Source organism: Eubalaena glacialis, chromosome 11 (genome assembly GCF_028564815.1).
Source record: "Eubalaena glacialis isolate mEubGla1 chromosome 11, mEubGla1.1.hap2.+ XY, whole genome shotgun sequence".
Lineage (NCBI taxonomy): Eukaryota > Metazoa > Chordata > Mammalia > Artiodactyla > Balaenidae > Eubalaena > Eubalaena glacialis.
In genome coordinates, this window is record NC_083726.1 from 49,559,795 (window position 1) to 49,585,102 (window position 25,308).

Below are 25,308 nucleotides of genomic sequence, written 5' to 3' on the forward strand. Positions count from 1 at the left end.
CACCCTTTGACCCGGAAGCACGTCCTCGCTAAGCCGCTGTAGAAAAAAGAGGCGAGGGGCGGGAGGGGAGAGGAACAACTTTCCCATTCGGCGCATGCGCAACTTCTTTCGCCTGCCGCCGCTTGTCCGGTCTGCGCAGGCGCAAAGGTGTGCCAGCGGTTGACGTCGCTGGGCGGGGCGGGGCAGAACCGGGGCGGGGAAGGGGGCGGGGCCTGACCGTTTCGCCTCGCTGTGCGGCGGCCGCTTTGCTTGACTGGCATTTATGGGCGTGGTCCAGGCGCCGGGGTTATCCTGCTGGGATACTTGACGTATATTGATAGTCTAGAAAAATGTGAAGTCATTTCCTGGTATTCTCTGTCAGAAACAGCCTGGACCTGGAATTCTGACATGCAATCTCTGCGCTACACCTCGGGGGTCCCTGTCTCTCTCTTACTGTACTCACCTTGTTTGAACTGTAGTGTAAACCCCCTACAGTTTTTGAAATTGTTTTCCATAATGGCTATTTGTTCTTTACTTGGTATTTTTCCCTATTAAGGAGAAAAGGATCACCTGTCTTAAAAAAGCATAAAAGATGTTGGTATTGCCCTCTATTTCAAAGTGCAGGATAGGCAAAAAGTATATTCTGGCCCTGAAGGAATCAGTCGAAGTTTTGCCCTAGGCATTTACATTCCACTCTAATCCTGGGAAATGTCGTTCTAGGAAGGCTTCTTCATACCTAATTCCCGCTGAGACGACGTGGGGTTTTGAAGAAACGTGGCTTTGGGCTCCATCTAGGCTCGAAACCTCTGCGCTGCAGATTCCTCATCTGTAGAACAGAGGTAACGCCTTTATCGCAGTTGTTGGGAGGATTAAAACGAGATGTCAAATGTTCATTGCACATGGTAGTCATCGAAATGTTAATTTTCTTCTCCTCCAACAACTACTTGGGTCTCACCCTAGTGCTCTCTCATTTTTCCCATATCCTAATTTTCTTGTACAAAAGAACGCTTTTCTCTTATGGAAAATGAAATGTGGTCTTAATGGTTTTTGTCAGTGCCAGAGGCAGGTTTATTCAAAGTATGAGCCAGTGTTTCAGGTTCTTGCCATGTGTCCCCAGGCAAGTGAATGCCAATGCGTTTTATTCATGTAATGTACTTGAAGTGATTGACCATAAGGCACACAATAAAAGTGAAGAGCAGCTTTGGGCAAAGGATTAGCTCCGTGTTCAGTTCATATGCAAAGAGGGAACACTTGTTAAAAAGTGCACTGAGGTTCACTTTTGAAACAATCGATTAGTAGGCATAAACACCATACTGAAACTGCACAACTCGGATGGGATTCGAACCCAGCCAAAACTCAGACTTGGACTTGAACCCACTTTTAATTGAAATCCCACACCTGGTCTCAGGACTTAATGAAGCTCAGGGTCTTTATGTCTCGTTACAGAAAGAATTCAGTGAGAGACAAAGTGATAGGTAAGAAGTGGATTTATTTAGAGAGGTACACATTCCACAGACAGAATGCAGTCCATCTCAAAAGGCGAGAGTGAGCCCCGAAATATGGCGTGGTTAGTTTATGACTGGGTAATTTCATAGACTAACAAGTGGGAGGATTATTCCAACTATTTTGGGGAAGGGACGGGGATTTCCAGGAACTGGGCCACGGCCCACTTTTTGGCCTTTTATGGTCGTCCTGGAAACTGTCATGGCATCTGTGGGTGTGTCATTTAGATGCTAATGTATTACAATTACAATGAATGTATAATGAGACTCAAGGTCTACTGGAAGTTGAATCTTCTGCCATCTTGGACCTAGTTGGTTCTAACCAGTTTATGTCTTGTCCTCAATGGTTAGGCATTCTTTTAATGTGCCCTGCCCCCTTCCCTTCTGTTTCAGTTTTATGCCACTACGTTTTGGGGTGGCTTGTTATGTAGCAATAGATAACTGGAACAAGTGGGATCAGACTATAACACTGTTTTATAATCTGCTTTTTCACTTAACAGTATGAACATTTTAATCATATCAAATATCTTTCATCTGCATCATTGTAAATCTAGCCAAATATTTTGAAAGAGGAAAATTTGTCTCTATTTACACTGACAATGCAACTTAACACAGTCTGACTTCAACCCTCACTGCTAAAAGAAAACTGCTCCAAAAAAGGTCACCAATGCTCTCTTTGTCAATAAAAGTTTGTTTTTCATCTCTCATCATCTTGGGTGCATTTGACACTGCAGACCACTCTCTTCTCTGCCACAGTCCTGTCCCTAGGTCTCATGACTTTCCTCATGAGCTTTTTTAAGTCTTCTCTGGCTTCTCTTGACTAGTCTCCTACGTGGGCTTTTGAAATCTGCCTTTCCCTTAAATGTTAATTCATTTTCTCCAGAATTCTGACCTAAGCTCTCTTTTCTTCAACTCTGCACTATCCTCAGGCTTTAAACTACCAACTCTTTCCTCCCAGATTCCCAATCTATAGTTCTAGCCCATATCTTTCTTGCTTTTGTATTCCAGACTCATACGTCCAATTGCTTACTGGGCATGTTCACTTTGAGGACACAGAGTATCTGAAATTTAACATGTTCTAATTCTAAAACAGCAGTTTTCTTCTTTGAGCTCAAAACATTGCAAACATGCTATTAAAATTTCATAATATTCTTTTTATCTAAAGAAGTAGAATTACAGTAAGATTAAGTAATTTACTTCAGGTCATGGGCTTGAACTAAATTGAATCACAAGCCAAAAGGATAGTAAATAACATGAATCATGAATTAAATACAAATACCAGTTTTTGGCTGAACCAAAACCACATGTAGGTTTTAAGACCTAGCTTGGCTCAGGAGACAATATTGCCTGGCGGTTAAGAGCAGTCTTGGAAATCAGGTTTCCCAGGTTTAAATCTCAGTTCTGCAGTTTATCAGCTATTTAACTATTCTAAACCTCACCTCTATATAAATGAAAATATTCTCTTAGGGTAATTGTGAGGACTAAATACAAAAATAGCAATAGAGCAAAGTGGTCAAAAGCTCAGACTTGAGAGTTGGATTGACTTGGGTTACATCCTAGCTCCACCACTGCATACCAGCTACATGACCTTGGGTGCAAGTGTGTGCCTCAGTTTATTCTTTTTGGGTGTAATAATAGTATGAAATCATAAAGTTGTTAGGAGGATTTAGTGAGTTAATATGTGTAAAGCCTTAGAATAGTACCAGGCATTATATGTGTGGCATATTATACATGTTCAAAAATTATCTTATTCTTATTCTTACAATAATTATCAGTTCATTTTGCAACATCAAACTTAAGACATAGAGAAAGAGACATTAGTAACATAGATTGAACTGAACTAATTCCAATCCTTTTTTTTCACCTCTGACGCAGAAGCATTTTTCCCTGTTTATATAAAGATCTCAAAATAACTAATACTTTATATTGATAAATATAAATATAATTGCAAAGTCTCCTTTTGTTCTCCATATAAAGCAGCCCAGTGGTTATAATCCTGAAGAATCCTTTATTCAACCATTCACAAATAATTATCAAGTGTCAATTATGTACCAGGCACTGTGCTTGCAGCTGGGAGATATTGATTGGGGAAAAGGACATTTGCTGATTAAAAAAAAAAAAAATCATGTAAACTTACCTATTCAAATATACATAATTGATCATAAACTTGGAATACATAAATATTTTAGATCACCATTATAGTCACCAAATAAAATTTGGCATTTATTTTTTTTTCCCTTTGGTCGTGCTGTGGCTTGTGAGATCTTAATTCCCTGTGGAGTCCTAACCAATGGACCGCCAGGGAATTCCCTGGCCATTATTTTCTTAAAATATTCTTACTTAAAACCTGTTATGAGGTAAAACTGTTAGATCTCGTAAATTGATATTAGGGCTTGATTGGCAATGTTTTATTCTTTTTTTTTCCTTTTTGATGTCGACCAGCTCTTTTAGCTCTTTTATTTATTTTAAAAAATTGTGATGACATATATATCACATAAAATTTACCATTTTAGCCATTTCCACGTGTGCAGTTCAGTGGCATTAAGTACATTTCACATTATTGTGCAAGGAAATATTTTAGTCTTAAACATAGAAACCAAATTATAAACCAAAATAAATCCAAAATTATTTTTTATTTAATTTGGCTTCCTGCTCAAGATGCATCAGATCTTGGTAGTCAGAATAAAATGCTGACACACATTTCATGCACAAGTAGCAGTGATATTGTAAAGCAGTTATACATCAGTGATGGGAAGGAAAACAGAGCTTTGAATGGATTTTAGGGGGAATCTGCAAGATATGAGTTTGGTCCGGAGAGAACAGGGAGCAAAAATAGAAAAAATGTTAAATTTCAAGAAGAAGAAGCTCATGAATCAGGGGAGTAAAATAATATTTAAGTGTGGAGCGTAAACCGTGTGTGCCCTCGAAGATACAGATGTGTTATCGGAACCTCACATATAGGAGAAACGCTAATGGAAGGACTCCCTGAGACACTGATAGGAGTCTAGGAAAGGATGTGGTCGTGGTGGTGATAGCAGGAAGCTATTGATTGAGTACATTATGTCTTTTCCGATATGACATTTTTTGCCGGGGGTGGGGTGGGGGTAGTATCTGGTTTGAAGGAAAATGCTTTACCTTGAGGTCAAATGGGGTCAAAGTTTAAATACGGAGCCTAGCTGACCCTTGTGTGTCTATCTTGCCTGTAAAGCAGAGAGTGTAGTGTAGTGTAGTGGGTAGGGTCTTGTCAGTTCATATTTGATGAGTTATTTCACCTCTTTACACTTCAGTTTCCTCTTCCGCAAAACTGAGATAAGAGTATTGTCCTCAGACGTTTGTACGCGTGATTAAATATTATTTATGTAGCAATTTGAGAGGTGGCACAGAACACAGAGCCTCTTTGGGTTGAATCCTGGCTCCTCCACTTACTCAGTGGAGCCTTGAACAAACTACCTCTCTGCTTCTGTATAACATAAATGATAGTACTTACCTGAGAAATTTATCGTGAGGATTAAATGAGTTTACACAGACAAATCACTTAGAACAGCATTTGGTCTATAATAATCAATAAACATAGACTAATATTATAATGCACCACGTATAGTAAATATTTAGTATGTGTTTGCTCTTTTGTTCAGCTCCAAGAAGGCAGGGACCGTATCTGTTTTATTCATCTCTACCTTTTGTCACTTTGTAGGTGCTCAAATTTTTTTGAATGAGTGGGTCATTTCCAATCAATACAACTGCATTCAATTCCTCAACAAATATTCTAATAAGAATATCTACATTTATATAATCAGACTGAATTTATTTTCATTTATATTATATTCTATCATATATAGATACCTCACAGTACTCTCTACCACTTCAAAAGAGTTCTTTGTCATCTCAGTCTTGTGGAGCTTAAAAACAGGAAGAACTCTTGAATAATTTATGTGTTATAGCTTCTCCTCTTAATCCTTTCAAATTGTGTTCCATGTGAAGAGGAAAACAGAATGGTGAAATGTAAAACTTCATAATTTCAAGTTACTCTGTTATTGCTAAATTGTGATTTAAACAGTGATGTCTGGGAGATTTTTAACATGAAATCATAAATATGTTATTGCTTCTTAGAATTCTGACAGTAAGGGTGAGCTCAATACAGGTTTCACTGCAGCTTGTGCTTCTACTGTTGAAAGCATAGAGCAGTCAGTGACACTGTTAAGGTGGTAGTGAATTTGCTGACAAAAAGTTTGCCGGACAAATAAATCAATTGCAGTGACTCTTTACAGACATCTCAGGCGTCATCAATAGTGAACATGATATTGGGGGCGATCAAAAAACTAAAATCGTTAATCCCTGTTGATACAGGACATGCTCCAGCTAAACTACGAAACTGTTATTGCAGCTTCTGCATTTTGCTTTGCTGTTTTCGCATACTTCTCTGCTTGGCATAGAAATTCTGTAAATCAAATACACACTCACATTCCTGATGAATGATTTCTTAGGGCCTTTGAGACAGCATTGCTTTGTTCTGTTTTCTCTAAATAGCATGATTTATACTCTATTTAGCTTTTAATATGAAAAGAAGGTAGCTAGCATGAACCTTACCCCATAAATTCGACTGGCTAAGAAAAGTCACATTAAAAATTTTTTTTCTTATAATGGTCTTACTTCTTACTGAGCCCTCATCCTCCCTGGTTTGGTGGGTTGAAGGCAGGAAATTCAACCTCACACATCACAGGGGTTCTTTCCTCTTCTCTAGGGTTTGCATAAGAATCCATGCGGTGGCTTCTATGGTGCTAAGAACACAGATAATGGCATTCAGCCTTCAGTCCACTTTACCAAATGCAGGTCATTGTCCAGATCTCTGTGTCTGACGGTCAGAAAGATGGGAGGCACATGCTGCATACCCAGTGAGGTGGAAGAGGGTAGGGAGGGGTTAAAAGAACACAGCGAAAACTAACACATCATTATCTAAATGAAAACCTTTTGAGAAACAATGTAACAAGTAATTTAAAAACTTGAATGGATCCCATATATGTACAGTTATGTTTTTCTATAAGTAAATATCTTCTAATTAGATGATCTATGAAAATGTATGCTATGAATCTATTCTTTAACAACACAATTTTCAAGAGGTTATTTATTTATTTATTTATTTATTGGCCATGCTGTGTGGCATGCGGAATCTTAGTTCCCCAACTAGGGATCGAACCCGTGTCCCCTGCATTGGGAGTGCACAGTCTTAACCACTGGACCACCAGGGAAGTCCCAAGGGGTTATTTTAATGATTGAAAATGTAGTATATTTAGTTTGTAAATCAAGAGCAGGCATGGACTTTCAAAATACTTTGAGGATATTTTGAGCTACAAACATATTGACATATAAGAGCCAACTATGCAGGTTCTATAAATAGAAAAGCATTTAAAAGCATAAAATGATAAAATGTAAGTATTGGCAGTGCACTATAATGCCAAGAAAAAGCTGGGTCTGTCTTGAACACTGCCCTTGAAACTTGTTAGGAAGCTGGAGTCTGTGCCGCAAAAGGGCATTAGGTACTGTGCTTAGAAATCTGTCCTGGCTTCCTATTTGCAATTTTTAAAAGATTGAGTTTAATCTTCAGGAAACTGCCTGCCATCCTAGGGGAGTCCTTCTGCTTCTTTGTCCTTCACAAGATCAACTGAAGTTCTTCAGCCGTGTAAGAAGACTGAATTTCAGGTAATAGAAGAAAGTTAAACTCCTTTTGCTTTTTGAATGATGACTTATTTTTTTCTGATTTAGCTATGAAGTTATGACTTAATTACTTAATTTTTTAAAAAATTATTTTTACTTAAAGATAGCATAAGAATGTTAGGGAAAAAGAAATAATTCAAAAGTCATCCATATTACTATGGCTAGGACAGTTATTTTTATTATTGCACCTTATCCCCCATATGTTGATATTCATATTTTACATAGAGCAATGAGATTCATATAGCTTTTAAAATTTATATTCCAGAAACTGTTATTTACTTGACACTGACAATGAGGAATTCTCTATGCCTTTGTGATCCTGTTTTGTTTTCCCACAGCTGTATTTTTGCTTTTCTTCCCTTACCTACTCAGATCCCCCTAACTCTAACTTCCTCAACCCTCCCCTCCTCTAAAACCATGTTAACAACCTGGAATGTATTTTTCAGTACCTTTTCCAGGCTCATGTAACACACACACACGTAACACAATCCTTCCATGTATTTTGCTTTGTTCACTTCAAATACCTCATAGAAATCCCTCTAAATCAACCATTAAAAATCAAACTTGGGGACTTCACTGGTGGCGCAGTGGTTAAGAATCTGCCTGCCAATGCAGGGAACACAGGTTCAAGCCCTGGTCTGCGAAGATCCCACATGCTACGGAGCAACTAAGCCCGTGCGCCACAACTGCTGAGCCTGCGCTCTAGGGCCTGTGAGCCACAACTACTGAGCCCACACACCGCAACTACTGAAGCCCGCGTGCCTAGAGCCCGTGCTCCACAACAAGAGAAGCCACCGCAATGAGAAGCCCACGCACCCCAACGAAGAGTAGCCCCCGCTCACGCAACTAGAGAAAGCCTGGGTATAGCAACGAAGACCCAACGCAGCCAAAAATAATAAACAAATAAAATAAAATAAAATTTATTAAAAAAAAAAAAAAATCAAACTTGGACTGCCCTGGTGGCACAGTGGTTAACAATCTGCCTGCCAATGCAGGGGACACGTGTTCAAGCCCTGGTCAGGGAAGATCCCACATGCCGCAGAGCAACTAAGCCCGTGCGCCACAACTACTGAGCCTGCACTCTAGAGCCTGTGAGACACAACTACTGAGCCCGCGTGCCACAACTACTGAAGCCCACGTGCCTAGAGCCCGTGCTCCGCAACAAGAGAAGCCACTGCAGTGAGAAGCCCTTGCACTGCAACAAAGAGTAGCCCCTGCTCGCAGCAACGAAGACCCAACGCAGCCAAAAATAAATAAATAAATATATTAATTAAAAAAAAAAAAAATCAAACTTTTTTTTTTTTTTTTTTTTTTTTGGCTTGTAGGGTCTTAGTTCCCCGACCAGGGATTGAACTCTGGCCTTCCGCAGTGAGAGTGGCGAGTCAACCACTGGACTGCCAGGGAATCCCCTCAAACTCATTTTTAATGGCTGCATAATATTCTCTGTTATGAATGCATCATAATTTATTTAATCATTCTTTTGATGGTCATTCACCCTATTTCTGTTTTTCTACTACACTGTAGCAGTAAAGTACATATATATATACTTTTATTTCTTTGGTGTAGCTATCAGGAGTAGGATAGCTGGGTCAAATAAGCCTACTTTGACTTTCAATAGGTAATGGCAGATAGCAAATTAAAATTTTTGCTTACCAAAGGCTCTACAAGGCACATTTCCATCAGCAATATATGACTCCTTTCTTGCCCTCTAACCTCTCTTCTGGGCTTGTAGTGTTATCTTTTTGCAAATTTTCCCCGTGTGTTGGGTTCTTTGGTACATTGTTTTGCATCTCTCTGTCTACAAGTTAGTTTGAGCATTTTTTTTTTTTTAATGTTTATGGGCCATTTGAATTTGCTCTCCTCTGAACTGCCTAGCAATATCTTTCGCCCATTTTTCTTTTGGATTGTTTCATCTCAATTCTTAAGAACCTTTCGTATTTTATAGATATTAACCCTATATATTTTGTTATATTTTCCCAAATGAACTGACTTTGTAATATATTTTGTCAAATTTTAAATCTATAAATTCCTTAATTTCATTATCTTAATTTAAATATATAAAATATTTAAAAAATATTTATTTATTTATTGGCTGCTTCAGGTCTTAGTTGCGGCATGCAGGATCTTTCGTTGTGATGCGTGGGCTTAGTTGCCCCGTGGCACATGGGGTCTTAGTTCCCCAAACAGGGATCGAACCGGCGTCCCCTGCATTGCAAGACGGATTCTTAACCACTGGACTGACCACCAGGGAAGTCCCATAAATATATAAAATATTTTAATTTAAAAATAGCTTTTGAGTTTCTTAAATTGGCTAAGAAAGTCTCCCCTATCTCTAGACTACACTTCCAGTCTCTTAGATTTCTTTTTGTTTTACTTTATATTTAAAAAATTTAATATATCTGGAATTTGCTTTTTGTGCGATATAGACGTTGCACTTTCATTTGCTTCAAATGGATAGCTAGTTGTGCCAGCATTTACTAAGAAATTCTTTCTTACTGAAATACAATTTTGTCATATATTAATGTTATATACTAGAATCTACTTCTGGACTCAGTTCTACTCTACTAATTAATGTTATTTCTTTTTAAAAAATATTTATTTATTTATTTATTTTTGGCTGTGTTGGGTCTTAGTCACGGCAGGCAGGCTCTTAGTTGAGGCGCGCGGGCGTCTCTAGTTGTGTGCGGACTCAGTAGTCCCGCGGTATGTGGGAGCTTAGTTCCCTGACCCGGGATTGAACCCACGTCTGCTGCATTGGAAGGCGGATTCTTTACCACTGGAGGGCCAGGGAAGTCCCTTAATGTTATTTCTTCTTTCACTTGAACTTTAAGATCATTTAGTTCAATTTCAAAACTTCACCAGTTGAAATTCAAATTGGAATCATATTACATTAAAATGTTAATTTGGGGGAATTGATATTTTATGATATTGTCTTCCCATTCAAGAATATAGTTTGTTCAGATCTTGATTTATGTTCTTTAATGACTTTTTAATAACTCTTTCTTGTTTGCTTTATTCCTTGAGACATTTATAATTTTTGTCTGTTACAATATTTACCCTCATATCAACTTCTAAGTGCTTATTGTGAACATAGAAAAAAAAAGCTATTGATTTTTGGCATATTTAGTTTGTATCCAGCTACCTTCCTAAGTTTCTGAATAATTCTAATTGACTTTTTGAGTTTTTCAAGTATTTATTTATAATAACTTCATTTTCTAGTGTTTATAATGTTTTATTCTATTGATTTAAGGCATCCATTAGCACTAATAGGGGACACTAATATCCCCTATTTCATAGCATCGTTTTGAAGGCTAAATAAAAACCTGTGAAGTGCTTAGAGCAGTGGGTGGCACATGGTAGGGGTCCAAGAAATAACAAATATTGTTATTACTTCTAAACTATCAGAGTTTATGAGTTCTTGAATCCCAAGTTTCTCACCAGAACAACATGCCAAAGAACAAGAATTCAGCTATCACTTGATGGTTTTTCTTATTCTTTCATCATTCTCCATTTAAATTGGTTTTGGGGAGCATGGGTAACAGGTTTCTTAAGCTTTTATTTGTGATTCTCTCACCTTGATAGAATGACAGGAAAGGACAGCAGAGAAATAGTCTATGTTTGGGGATGATTCCATAGATTGTTATTATGTAATAATAACAGATTAACAAATAAAAATGATTACATAATAATGTTAGTATTTTATAACAACAATCTCTGGAATCATTATTATTCCACAGATTACCTTCCTTTGGAAAAGAGACGTTGTAGTCAAACTAGGTTTAAGGCTAGATACTGAATATGTTGTGGTTTAACTCATGGGGTGTTTTTGAATTTGTGTGCAGGTCAAGGAGACCTGTCACAAAATCTTTTGCTTCCTAGAATTTGTTACCTTTCTTCCTCGAAGTGAGATAAAGCAGTTGAGCCAATTGTGACTAATTCTACTGCTCCTCTCAGTGAGTTTCACAAGCAACTGAGCCAAGAAAAAAGTCCTTCCTTATGATGTAATAGCCTTGGGGAGATGAACTCTAGGGTAGCTATAGCTCTCTTCCGGCAGACAGTGGGGCGGGGAGGTGGCACTGTAAATTGTCTTCAATTTCCAGGGCTGACATGGTTTGACATTTTACTTCTATCGTATTTGGATGACATCCCGAGACCTGTCCTCTTTACCCTCCCTGAACAAGAACCTTGGCAGGGGGCCCAGGGCAACAAAATCATTAACTCTGTATCCGGCATTAGCCACATCCTGCTAAGGAGAGGATGCCCTGACCATCAGAATATCCTGTACTGGTTCAGAGTGGAAGGATGAAGGGAGGGGTGATGGGTGCCTCTTCCTTCTTTAGTGCCATCCTCTATGACAGCACTGGTGGAATGAAATTAATGGCGTGGTGGTAGCCAATATCATCTCTTTGTTTCTGAACAAGTTAAGAGCTAGCTGTTAGGTGTTTGACATAGTAATTACCAGCTGGTCTAGCTTCTGCAGGAGCCCAAGATGCATTTCAGGAATCATAACTGTCTTTTAGTCTAATAAAATAGACTCTATGTCTCCAGTTAAAATCTTGCACAATCCAAGTCATGCTTTAGTGAAGTCAGAAAACCCAACGGAATAAATGAACAAAGTAAGAACTTTTTCCAGAATAGTTCTGGTAGAGAATGACTGAATCAACCTCTGGGAACTATAAGTTTGTATCTTAAACACGTAAACCCCACAGATGGTTACTGTCTCCTTTTACCATTACTTCAAATAGTTACCAGAAATAATGAACAGATAAGGCCTATGGAGATGGTTCAAAGTCATTTTTGAGAAACCTCACAGAAACCTAATGCAGGATGTACTAACAAATATAAAACCCCCAAATCCCACTGGGTTGAATTAATCCCTTATTTGCTTGAATGTTCAATGTACTTTATTCCAACCAAATGAATTTTTATCATTTAATTCTTGTGCCCATCCATTGCTCCCATTTCTAAAAACAAAGAAAGCAAGAAAGGCAGTAAATGAAACATGCAATTCAGTGCAGAGGTTGAATAAAATCTAAATCATGACACTGGTTTCAGAAGCACTCATTTTCTTCTAATATGAATCATTTATGTCTGATTGAAGGTGAGGGGGTGAGGTGGAGGCAAAACGCTTTTTTTGTCTAGAAATGAAAAGCACAGAAAATAAAGTTTACTATTTATATCACTCCTAAAACTAAGTCAGTAGAAGGGGGAAGTTTCTGTCATCACTGAATAATATAAAATGTTGGGTAGACTGGATGTGTGCTAACCCAAGTGGAAGGTAATTCAGTGGGATAATGGTTAACAGCATTTTATGGACACTATATTGGTTCTGGAATTGTGGAACTAGCCCAGACTGGACCTCTTATTGATTCATGAAGGTCTCCTCTGACTTTAGGTTTCCCTTAGAAGGATCTCTGCAGAGTAGCTTAATTCTGGGGCTTTCCTAGGTGGGATCTCTCTAGGGAGACCCTTAGGTCTGCTGATTCAATTTGGCATGTTTCGGATTATCCTAGAGTAGACCCATGCTGGTCTTTGTTACTGCAAAATTAGTAAAATGCTGTGTAGTAGGCTGATAATGGCTTCCAAAGATATGTTCCCATCCTAATCCCCAAACCCGTGAATGCTACCTTCATTTGAAAAAAGGGTCTTTGCAGGTGTGATTAAGGATCTTGAGATTATCCTGGATTATCCGGCTGTGCCCTAAATGCCAACATAAATGTCCTTAAAAGACAGATGAGACACAAAGGCGATATGAAGATGGAGGCAGTTTGGAGTGATTGCGGCCTAATGCCCACGAACGCTGGCAGCAAGGAATGACTTCTCTCTTGGAACCGCTAGAGGGAGCGACGCTTCGCCAACACTTTGATTTTGGACTTTGGGCCTCCAGAACTGTCACAGAAAGTTTGTTGCTTTAAGTCACCAAATTTGTGGTAATTTGTTATAGTAGCCCTAGGAACTAACACATACTGCTTAGCTAGGACACCAATGTCTTTTTAGAAAATAATAGAAACAAGTCGACAACATATGAGAACCCAGTTAATAAATAATAATTTACCACCCTAATGCATTTTTGTGGGTAAAACACCAAAGTGCCATTTAAGAAAGACAAGAGGAACAAACATGTTTATATCATTGGAAATGTAGGTGGAGAAATATTTCAATGACATGTATTTGAAAGATGCCTTGTGGACGTGGTACAGCTGAATTTGAAGTTTGTCAATACTGGCTCTGAAACAGACTTTACACAGGCATACCTCACTTTATTACAATTAGCAGATTATTGTGTTTTTTACAAACTGAAGGTTTGTGGCAACCCTGCAGCAAGCAAGCTTATTGGAACCATTTTTCCTACAGCACTTGCTCACTTCGTGTCTCGGTGTCACATTTTGGTAGTTCTTGCAATATTTCAAACTTTTTCATTATTATTATATTTGTTATGGCCATCTGTGATCAGTGATCTTTGATGTTACTATTTTAATTGTTTGGGGTGCCACAAATCATGCCCATATAAGGCCTCGAACTTAATAAATGTTGTGTGTGTTCTGACTGTTCCACTGATTGGCCATTCCTGTCTTGCCCTTTCCTCAGGCCTTCCTATTCCCTGAGACACAACAGTACTGAAATTAGGCCAGTTAATAACCCTACAATGGCCTCTAAGTGCTCAACTGAAAGAATGTGTTGCATGTCTCTCACTTTAAATCAAAAGCCAGGAATGATTAAGCTTAGTGAGGAAGGCATGTCCAAAGCCTCTTGTACCAGAGAGCCAAATTGTGAGTGCTAAGGAAATTAAAAGTGCTACTCCAACGAACACACAAATGATTAGAAAATTAAACAGCCTTATTGCTGATACGGAGAAAGTTGCAATGGTCTGGATACAAGATTAAACCAGTCACAACATGCCCTTGAACCAAAACCTAATCCAGAGCAAAGCTCTAACTCTCTTCAATTCTAAGAAGGCTGAGAGAGGTGAAGAAACTGCAGAAGAAAAGTTTGAAGCTGGCAGAGGTTGGTTCTTGAGATTTAAGATGCCATCTGCATAACATAAAAGTGCAAGGCGAAGCAGCAAGTGCTAATGTAGAACCTGCAGCAAATTATCTAGAAGATCTAGCTAAGATAATTAATGAAGGTGGCTACACTAAACAACACATTTTCTTTTTTTTTTTTTCACACACACACACTGTATTTTATTTTTACAAGAGATAAACAGACTGACACCAAGCACTGTAAAAAATGCTACATTTTCAATGTAGACAAAAGTCTTCTATTGGAAGATGCCATCTAGGACTTTCATAGCTAGAGAGAAGTCAATGCTTGGCTTCAAAGCTTTAAAGGACAGGCCGACTCTCTCGTTAGGAGCTAATGCAGCTGGTGACTTGAAGTTGAAACCAATGCTCATTTACCATTCTGAAAATTCTAGGGCCCTTAAGAATTATGCTAAATCTACTCTGTGCTCTATAACTAGAACAGTAAAGCCTGGATGACAGCACATCTGTTTACAACACGGTTCACTGAGTATTTTCAGCCCGCTGTTGAGACCTACTGCTCAAAAAAAAAAAATATTCCTTTCAAAACAGTACTGCTCATTGACAATGCACCTGGTCACCCAGGAGCTCTGACAGAGAGGTACAAGGTGATTCATGTTGTTTTCATGCCCGCTAACACAACATCCATTCTGCAGCCCATGGATCAAGAAGTAATTTTGACTTTCAAGTCTTATTATTTAAGAAATATATTTCGTAAGGCTATAGCTGCCATAGTGATTCCTCTGATGGATCTGGGTAATTTGAAAATCTTCTGGAAAGAATTCACCATTCTAGATGCTATTAAGAACATTTCTGATTCGAATGGCTATCATTAAAAAGTCTACGCAAATAACAAATGCTGGCAAGGGTGTGGAGAAAGGGGACCGCTCCTACACTGTTGGTGGGAATGTAAATTGGTGCAGCCACTGTGGAAAACAGTATGGAGGTTCCTTAAAAAACTAAAAACACAGTTGCCATATGATCCAGCAATCCCACTAATGGGTATATACCTGGACAAAACTATAACTGGGGCTTCCCTGGTGGCGCAGTGGTTGAGAATCTGCCTGCCAATGCAGGGGACACGGGTTCGAGCCCTGGTCTGGGAAGATCCCACATGCCGTGGAGCAACTGGGCCCGTGAGCCACAACTACTGAGCCTGTGCGTCTGGAGCCTGTGCTCCGCAACAAGAGAGGCCGCAATAGTGAGAGGCCCGCGCACCGCAATGAAGAGTGGCCTCCGCTCGCCACAACTAGAGAAAGCCCTCGCACAGAAACGAAGACCCAACACAGCCAAAAATACATAAATAAATTAATTAATTTAAAAAAAACCCCAAAAAACTGTAACTGGAAAAGACACATGCACCCCTATGTTCACAGCAGCACTATTTACAATAGCCAAGACACAGAAGCAACCTAAATGTCCACTGACAGATGAATGGATAAAGATGTGGCACATATAATACAATGGAATACTATTCAGCCATAAAAAAGAAATAATGCCATTTGCAGCAACATGGATGCACCCAGAGATTATCATACTAAGTGAAGTCAGAAAGAGAAAGACAAATACCATGTATCACTTATATGTGGAATCTAAAATATGACACAAACGAACTTATTTACGAAACAGACTCACAGACATAGAGAACAGACTTGTGGTTGCCGGCGGGGGCGGGGGGGGAGCATTGGATTAGGAGTTTGGGATTAGCAGATGCAAGTTATTATATACAGAATGGATAAACAACAAGGTCCTACTGTATACCAAAGGGAATTATAAACCATAATGGAAAAGAAAAAAGAAACATTTCTGACTCAGGGAAAGAGGTCAAAATATCAACATTAACAGGAATCTGGAAGAAGTTGATTCCAGCTCTCATGGATGACTCCGAGGGGTTCAAGATTTCAGTAGATAAAGTAACTGCAGATGTGGTGGAAACAGCAAAAGAACTAGAACTAGATGTGGAGCCCAAAGATGTGACTGAATTGCTGCAATCTCATGATAAAATCGCAATGGATGATAATTTGCTTCTTGTGGATCAACAAAGAGTGGTTTCTTGAGATGGAATCTACTCCTGGTGAAGATGCTGTGAAGACTGTCAAGATGACAACAAAGGATTTTAAATATTACATAAACTTAGCTGGTAATACAGCGGCAAGGTTTGAGAAAATTGACTTGAAGTTTCAAAGAAGTTCTACTGTGGGTAAAATGCTATCAAACAGCATAGATGCCACAGAGAAATCGTTCATGAAGGGAAGAGTTGATCCATGTGGCAAACGTCATTGCTGTCTTCTGTTAAGAAATGTCCACAGCCACCCCACCCTTCAGCAACCATCACCCTGATCAGTCAGCAGCCATCACCACTGAGGCAAGACCCTCCACCAGCAAAAAGATTACACCTTGCCAAAGGCTCAGATGATGATTAGCATTTTTTTAAGCAATAAAATACTCTTAAATTAAGGTTTGTAGTTTTTTTTTAGACATAATGCTACTGCACACTTAATAGACTACAGTATAGTATAACTTTTATATGCATTGGGAAACTAAAAAATTTGTGACTTGCATTATTGCAATATTCACTTTATTGCGGTGGTCTGGAACTAAACCTGCCATATCTCTGAGGTGTGCCTGTAGTTGCTGAACAGACATCCACAGACCTGGTACTAATCAGAGGATGGTACTTCCAAAACTATCCTATCATCTCCTTAGATTAGTAGCTAATTCCCCACCAAGAAGTATATGAAGAGACAGATATAAATTATGATGCAACGAGAGAATGAATTACTGCTGGCCTTACCAGTGTAAACCAAGTAGAGGGGGACACTGTCTTCCCATTAAGAATGCTGTATTTGGGGGCTTCCCTGGTGGCGCAGTGGTTGAGAATCTGCCTGCCAATGCAGGGGACACGGGTTCGAGCCCTGGTCTGGGAAGATCCCACATGCCACGGAGCAACTGGGCCCGTGAGCCACAACTGCTGAGCCTGCGCGTCTGGAGCCTGTGCCCCGCAACGAGAGGCCGCGACAGTGAGAGGCCCGTGCACCACGATGAAGAGTGGCCCCTGCTTGCCACAACTAGAGAAAGCCCTCGCACAGAAACGAAGACCCAACACAGCCAAAAATAAATAATAAAAAAAAAAAAAAAAAAAAAAAGAATGCTGTATTCTCTGACTATAGAAGGCTATTTGCTGCCTTCTACGCCCTTGTCTTTGTAACAGCAATCCTTTGTACTCCAACCTTTCTCCTCCCCATCCCACTGAGGCCAGGCTTTCTTATATTTCTTTCTCTATACTTAATCCTTATGAAAATAATTTCATTCACACTCATGGTTTCAGTTGCCTCCTGTATGTCAATGACTTCAAAGTCTAACTGTTAAAATCCACTTCTCCTCAGAAGATACCCTTTAAAACATTTCACTTAAAATAAACTTCATCATACCAAAAAGTTGTTCCGCTCATGTACTAAAAACCACGATTCCTTGTTGGCTTCTGTATTTTATCATCATTGGTTTCAATCCCTCTGGTTTGGCTCATATAACCCGGTATTTCACTCTTTCCTTCAGCTCCCACATCTAAGCCATTAAACAATTCTCCAGTTATTCCTTTTTAAAACTTTGTGGGCTCCCCTTCTCACCACAGCTCCAACGCTATCACTTCATGCTTACAAACCCAAGCAGCCTACAAACTGGCTGGGTTACCTCCAGCTCGACCATTATACCTCCTGAGCTATCTTTCACACAGCTGTCAAAATCTGTTGATTAGTCATATTACTCCCACTCTGTGTTGTACCCATCTGACCTTGCTCCATTTCTAGTATGGAAAGACACTCATTTTTTTCTGCCAGCCATGTAGTTTTCCATCACTGGTTGATTTGCTCAGAGAATCTAATTAACACTGACCTGAGTAAAACGAATAGAAATATAAATCAAATAGTCCATACAAGCAAAATACAATTTTTACTCCTAGTCACTTGGATTAGTGTGGATAATGGAGCATGAACTCTCTGTGGTTAGATATGAGGTACTATATTTTTGCTTATTTGATACTTTCTGACTGGCCTTCCCCACCACTGATACATTAAGCACCTTGCCAGCAGGGACTGGGTTTATTCTCTCATTTACTTTTTGCTACTCCCCTCTCCTCCAAGCACAACACATTTCACATTCAACAGTCTGACAGAAACAGAGTTTCCTGTTCTGAACTTAGTGCTCCCAGGGGGCATAAACTACCACACTATAAATAGAAAGTTCAATGGGTAATAATGGTAGATGACAAAAACACTGAAGGCTTTGATGTCTGCCTATTTAAAAAACTGCTGTACCCTTTTGATGTAAGTGAATACTCTATTCACATTAAAATGTTGTATGATCTGCTTTGTTTAGTCTTCAGGAAAAAACCTGCATTTTGACCCAAATGCTTAATATGGATAATTATTTCATTTAAGTCACTGTATGAGGAAAATCAGGTTAAACTAGGTTTGTAATATAACAAAACAGTAAAAATTCTCTCCACACCCTTTCAAAGAAATCAGAATAGAGAAATGAACTGCCTACAAATGATAACATCTTTATACATATTAAAAACGATACCATGCTTTTCTAAAATCAAGTTGTCCCAAACAGAAAGTTCTGAGGCAGTTTGATTGTTTTACCAATTGAGTTTTGCTCATTTGTTGACTCCCCCATCCCACCAATAGAATGTAAGCTCCACGTGAGCAGAACATCCCTGCTGTATCCATGTTAGCATAGTGAACAGTGCTTGAACCATGGTAGATATGCAATACCGAATGTGTTTGTTGATTCTTGAGATACAAAAATCAGGTGGATATCCCTAATTTTGGAAAAAGTCTTTAATTTTTAAGGTCAGTAATCTATAGGCCACACAAAGGGTGTTTTAAGGGAACAAGTTCAAAGTATGTGCAACATATGGATTACTTCTGCAGCATTTAGAAAACTGACCTATTCAGCAATAAATATTTTATTTCTACCTTTCAAAGATAAATTAATGTCAAGCCTACAAACTTAGTTGCTCCATTAATAGGTTTAGAATTTTGACAAGTATCATCAATATCATAAAAAGGACTCATACGTTCTTTCAATGGTCAGTTAAGGGAAAAGAAGTTTAGTTCTATTTTCTATTTCACTTCTCTCATACATTCATAAAATACCAGATGTACTGATGCACTGTAACAAATTATAGAACAGATTAAAAAAATTTTTGAGTCTTACAAGTCACAGTTTGTTAAGGCTCACTGCTAGTTTGAGAGATAAAGACTGCAAACATGGGGACTTCCATGGTGGTGGTACAGTGGATAAGACTCCGCCTGCCAATGCAGGGGACAAGGGTTTGATCCCTGGTCCAGGATGATCCCACATGCTGCAGAGCAACTAAAACTAAGCCCGTGCGTCACAACTACTGAGCCTGCACTCTAGAGCCCATGCACCACAACTACTGAGCCTGAGTGCCGCAACTACTGAAGCCCGCGCGCCTAGAGCCCGTGCTCCACAAGAGAAGTCACCGCAATGAGAAGCCCACGCACCGCAATGAAGAGTAGCCCCTGCTCACCGCAACTAGAGAAAGCCCGCGTGCAGCAACAAAGACCCAATGCAGCCAAAAAAAATAACATTAAAAAAAAAAAAAGACTGCAAACACTATGATTATTTCTAAGATAAGGTCGTAGGAGTATTAATTATAAAATACTGTAACTCTACATTTCCATGATTTAAAGAGTGGCAGAATAATAGATAGGGATTAAATTCAATGAAGACACAGACAGATAAACCAGAAGAAAAAATGTTGTAGTAATGAGTTTTGATTCTAAGCTTTCTGCCCCACATCTAGAGACGATGATTTAAAAAAAAGCAAAGCAAACTTATTTTCATAAACAGAGGTTTTAAAACTTCCTACTCATAATATCCACGTGTGGTAAAGATTATATATTTAAGAAAAAGAATTGAATCAACGTGAAAGTTAAAACAGGGTTTTTACACTTTTTAGAAAAATTACATGAAATACCACTCTGTTTTTCTCCAAAAATTTGCTTTTCTCCAAGTATCCTTGGGGACATAAAAGGGGACTCATTAGTTTTCTGACTTATTTTAATATTTTTGCCCATTTAAGTACCAGAAAAGTCAATCTACATATGATTTGCATTCCTAAGCTGCAGTTATTATTTTGTATGGGAGACAATGGTGCTTTCTGCCAAACCACAGCCCCATTTCTGTTAGCAAAATACAAAATAAAAAGCAACAAAAATATTGACCTGGAGGATGACACTGGCCATGTACTCCACTCTCTTTAACTCCTGTGAAGTACATGCTACTATCATTCCTATTTTACAGATAAAGCAACTGAGGAAACTAACCAGGGTCACATGCTAGGAGGTGGCAGAGCTGGGATTAGAAACCCAGGAAATCTGGTTCCAGAGCCCATTCTTATTCACTAAACTGTCTGCTTTGTACCCCTAACACTCATCTGTAATTAATGTGTTGTTTCCCACCAGATCAACAGTTCTCAACTGGGGCAATTCTGCCCTTCAACACCCCTCTCCCCTTTCCCTGAATCTAACTGGAGGACACTTGGCAATGTGTGGAGACAATTCTGCTTGTCTCAACTTGGGGGCGGGGGTGGTATTACTGACATCTAGTGGGTAGAGTCCAGAGATACCGCTAAAAACCCTATAATGTACAGGAAGCCCCCGACAAGAAATTACTAAATTTATCTGTTGGATATTTATCTGTTTTAAAGAGCCCAGAACGCAGCCTGGCACATAGCTGGTAGGTAACAAACATTTATGAAGGTAACTGAATTAATGGTGGTGCCCTCAAAGAGGGCCAAATGGATGTAACAACAGGACATAATAAATTGAAGTGATTTTAGTGCTCCATAATTCCACTTCTGGCGGATTTAATTTTCTCCCAGTGACTATAAATAAAACCAGTTCTGCCAAAACAAGTCTCTTAGTTAAGTGGGGTTTCTGAGAGAGCATTTTTTTCTTTAGATAACATGGAACCTTTCAATACATGGAACTCTGTGAGTGAAATATGTAACGAATAAGACTTTTTTTTTAAAATGAAAGCTTTTAAATGTCCCATTCAAATACCAAGTATTTAGGGGATTAGCAGACATCCCTAAATTAGATGGTATCACTAGTTAATTGCTAATACACTCAGTGGCTGGAAAATATTTTGATAAAGTTTGAGTTAAGATTCATTTACAGATTTCAAAAAAGAACTGAATTACAGCACATCTAAGACAAACACTCATTATATAAAAAGAAAGTAGTACTTGAGTCCACTTCATTAAAAGATCTTTATGACCACAAGTATAACTGAGCCCTATAGTTTTAAAAAAATATAAGTTTAACACCTGCCAAAGTATTTTCAATTCTTCCTCCTATACCTCAAAGAGCTACTGAACGTTGCCCAGAAGGCATACGTTCATAAGTAATATTGCTTGATTTACAAAATTCTTTCCAAAGGAAAAATTCAAAAGATGGTTATGTGGATATTCAAACAATACTAAGAACAATATCTGACATCTTTCTCTCATCATTTCTGTAATTAATGAGTCTGCCCAAATGTTAAATTATGAAACCACGCTATGCAAAATGCACCCATTACATTTAAAAAGAAGTTAAACCCATATTTATTTACTAGCACTGTTAAACATTACACAAAACACATTCAAGTGGCAAGTAATTATAATGCAAGCCCTTGCATGGCAATCCAAATTTATTGAACTACTGATGCTAAGTTATACAAAATTGCACCACTTTAATTAAGGCTTTTAGTTTACATTTGGCCACCTCAAAAGTAGTTGTAACATTAGGTTGGTCAATTTAAATACTGTGGCTCCCTGTTGGATAGACACACAATCTTTACACCCAAACGTTAATGCATACAAAGCAACAAGGCATTGTTAAATAAAACAGCAATAGTTACTGCAACTTAGGCCTTGTGACCAATTACACATGATTAAAATTACTTCCCACATTCACATCCACAGTACTCGTCCACCATTTAACATCTCAACCAAAACGTTACACATGTGAAACAATCACTAACAGGCAAAAATACTAAACCTGTATATTTGGTATTGCAAGTACACTTATGCATGAGCAAGCAGGGGATTCACAGTGAGAATCTACAGCTGCAGAAGCCTGAAAATGATTTACAAAAATTGTTAAATCATTAAAAAATTGTTTGAAAATATACACTTCTTGTTGTAGACCCCCACTGTACACACAACTATAAACATTGTTCCCTATGTAAACAAAAAAGGAAACATATAATAAAAGATTTGAAAAGTCTGGACATTTCCTTCCCAACAGATATTAAAGGCAACGTCTTTAATCTAAGACATTATACTGAAAGGACTATCATATTTTAAAGACAAGATCACTGTCTCCACAGGTTTTTAAAAATTAAAAAAACTATATAGCTGTGTTAATCAAAGCGCTTATTTGTACAATACAATGATAATGACCTTGAATTTCTTAAAAAAAATTACAATAAGCTACAAGTATCAAAGAAGCGAAGTTATCTGGAGTAGTCTATATAGGAGCTCTTTGGACTTTCTTTTATTATGCTAAAATAGTGGTGCTTTTAGGATTTACATTATTGTACTCTCCAATACAAAGTATGGGGTGTGTTAAAGTATACAGTACACCATTTTCATACATGTACAACATTGGTGGATGAAAAATGTCTCTTAGCAGTAATACTGGATTGTAGCCTCTGGTTTTACCAGCTGCATACTCTAGGACTATTATATAAGTAAAAATCTCTCTTGTGATACTGGAAAGTGATTAGAATGTGCAAACTGATGTAGTAGCTTTCATCCGCCTCTTAAAGGGTACCACCACAGAAAGTCCATTTAAGATGTTGGTAGGTTTAACAAAGTTGGAATGCTGGCACTGTTGAATTGGGCAACAGTTCTTCAGACCTGTCAAAATGAGAAAATTAAATTAATTGAAAACATGGGGTGTAAACAGCAGAGTAAAGATCCAAAGGACATATTAAGACAACAGTGCTAAAGTGTCAGAAATAAATATAATATAGGTTCTTATCCTCGTCATTACATTATGACCATGTACCACGATTCATAGCAAAGCATGGGTAGACATTTTCATCTTTTTTTGGAATGACTTCATCTATTCTGCTGCCTTCTTCAAAGTCAGTCAAATGTAAGTTGAGTGTACCTTAATGCAAATTTCTCTGTATTACCTTCCAAAGATTAAAAGCAAGGGAAAAACAAAAACAAAAACACCACATTAAAATTTTACATTAGGTCACCTTTACTAGAATTAGGATTATAAAACAGACAGCAATATTAACAAAATGGCTGATGTGTAAGTGTTTACAACCCTAGAATTACATGACGAATACAGAATGCACATCTAACCAGGCTTTCTAGTATTAGAAAATCAAGACTTTTCTTCCCTACTCTTCCCATAAGAGTGGCTAAAAAGCTGGTGCAGAGAAGTGAACAAAATAGAATTTATTTCACAAAGGCTCTCTGCAGTTGACAGCTATATACTTTTTAATTCTACATAAAGATTCTACCAACTCCTAAGACAGATGTCAGAAAAGGCTGTGATTACACTAAAATCATACCTAATTAAACTTAAAAAAATTTGAGTGATGTAAAGAAGGTAAAATCAGAATTCACGGGTCTGTCATTTATTTATTTAACTTTGGATGATTTTCTGCACACATGCCTGAGCTAAAAAAATGTTTCCTTTTTTTTTTTTTTAACTGGTTTTCTGGGAATCAGATTTGTTGCAAGCTCCAGAAAGGTTGTTAATATAGATGTAGCTGATGAAATAATTTCCACAAATGCTTTGAACTTTAAGCCCTCGTTTGGAGTCTGAATGAGTTTTCTAAGTTTTCTAAATCTTAGCAGGTTGAATGTAGCAAATTGGAAAGGACAGATGGGAGTGTGTGAGCTCAGGCACATGTGTGCTGCTAAGAATGGGCACGTGGTTGGAAATGAGAGGATATAAAAAGTGAGAGGTTGTATCTCTAAACAGAAAGCCTTAAATGGAGAGTAGGGACAAAAACTCTAGAGAGATACAGAATCAGAGTTCTATGGTAGTATAGGGCCATTTAACACAGGAAGAAGCAGAGCTACAAACATTCAAAGTTCCCAAGTACAGTAAGATATGGTTTAACAATACCTGGCAAACAGCAGCTAATAGGTAAGGGTTTACCATGTGCCAGGCACTGAACTAACTGCTTTACAAGTATTAACTCATTTAATATGACTGTTTTCAAAAACTATGTTACAGTGTTGTATGCTCAGTTTTCCTTTGCTGTCTCATCTCAGGGTTGTATTTGTGGTTCTCTCTTCCTGGGAACTCTTCATCCCCTACACAATTTCTACTTATCCATCAGATTTCGACTTAGATGTATCTCATTCTGACAGACTTTCCCTGAATCCACAGTTCACATCTGACTGGTCTGGTGCCCCAGTTAAATGCTCCAATAGCACCCATAATAGTGACCAATTATGGACTTGGGAGCCAGACCAGAGTTCAAATTCTGAGCAATGTACTCAGATCACTAGATTCAATTCTGACTCTGCTATTCACTAACTGCAGGGCTTGAACAAGTAACAATCTTTCTGTGCCTCAGTTCACTCATCTGTAATACGGGAATTATAATAATTCTGCCTCACAGGATTGTTGTGAGAGTGCAATTAACATATATAGGCAGTACTTAAGAGTGCCTGGCACATAATATATCAGGGGTTTTTTATTATCAGTACCATGCTGGACTTATTCTGCAATAGCATTTATCATATTTTGCAATTGTTTGTCTAATTCTCCAACTAGACCTTAGTTAGCTTAAGGCAACAAAGAAGAAAGCAGAGAAGATTGGTTTTCATCACCACTGTATTGTCAACACAAACCACTGACCCACTGAGGCATGAGTATATACTGGATAAACTCATCTAGACTTCTTACTTATGTGGAATACCTTACTTCTGATGATGATATATAAATGAAATAATTATTTTAATTACTAGGATATCATATTAACTCATATCTTAAAAAGGAAGTAACCATTTCTTTTTTAGAAAAGAAAATTCTGTATTT

At 38.2% G+C, this 25,308-nt stretch overlaps 1 protein-coding gene across 4 annotated transcripts in view; it reads right to left on the reverse strand.

Moving 5' to 3' along the window:
* Positions 1 to 21,922: 21,922 nt before the first annotated feature.
* The window catches only part of RAP1B (RAP1B, member of RAS oncogene family), a 46,202-nt gene continuing 42,816 nt past the window's right edge, over positions 21,923 to 25,308 (reverse strand). For all 4 annotated transcript variants that reach the window (XM_061206596.1, XM_061206592.1, XM_061206594.1 and 1 more), the window contains one exon: positions 21,923 to 23,153. The gene's annotated coding sequence lies outside the window, so the exon portion shown is untranslated. The remainder of the gene's footprint in view (positions 23,154 to 25,308) is intronic.